Source organism: Capsicum annuum, chromosome 4 (genome assembly GCF_002878395.1).
Source record: "Capsicum annuum cultivar UCD-10X-F1 chromosome 4, UCD10Xv1.1, whole genome shotgun sequence".
NCBI lineage: Eukaryota > Viridiplantae > Streptophyta > Magnoliopsida > Solanales > Solanaceae > Capsicum > Capsicum annuum.
The window spans coordinates 13,069,971-13,070,596 of record NC_061114.1 but is presented as its reverse complement, the minus strand read 5'-3'; positions in this window follow the sequence as shown (position 1 = coordinate 13,070,596).

The window sequence follows — 626 nt, the reverse complement described above, 5'->3', positions numbered from 1 at the left end:
GCTAACTAACTTGTTTGAAACACACCTCACCACTAACTAATCTAATCGCTGCACCATTAGTTTTAATAGTCCACCTCAAACTGGAGGTATCAACTAATTGGGTACTCCAAGATTGTCCAACAGATACACATGTTGACAATTTGACAAGTTCCTTTGTTAAGATATCTGCCTGCTGCTCCTTAGTCCCAATGTGATGAGTTTTAACTTTTCCTTCCTTTATTTTGTCTCTAATGAAATGACAATCGATTTCAATATGCTTCATTCGTTCATGAAACATGGGATTTATAGCTGTCTGCAAAGCAACTTTACTACAGGTTGCTGCGCTTCAATTCCCAATTCTTAAAACAATTCCAATAACCACACGATTTCTGATGTTGTATTTGCTAGACTTCTATATTCTGCTTCTGCAGAGCTCCTGGAAACAATGCGTTGTTTCTTTGACTTTCATGATATTAAGGATTTTCCAAGCCTAATTAAGAACCTTTTTACTGATCTCTTGGTGATTGGGCACGCAGCCCAATGCGCATCACAAAAATAGCTTAGAGAATTAGCTGGTTCACTGCTCATTAGTATTCTGAAACCAGGTTCAAGCTTTAGATACTTCACTACTCTTAAAGTTGAATTCG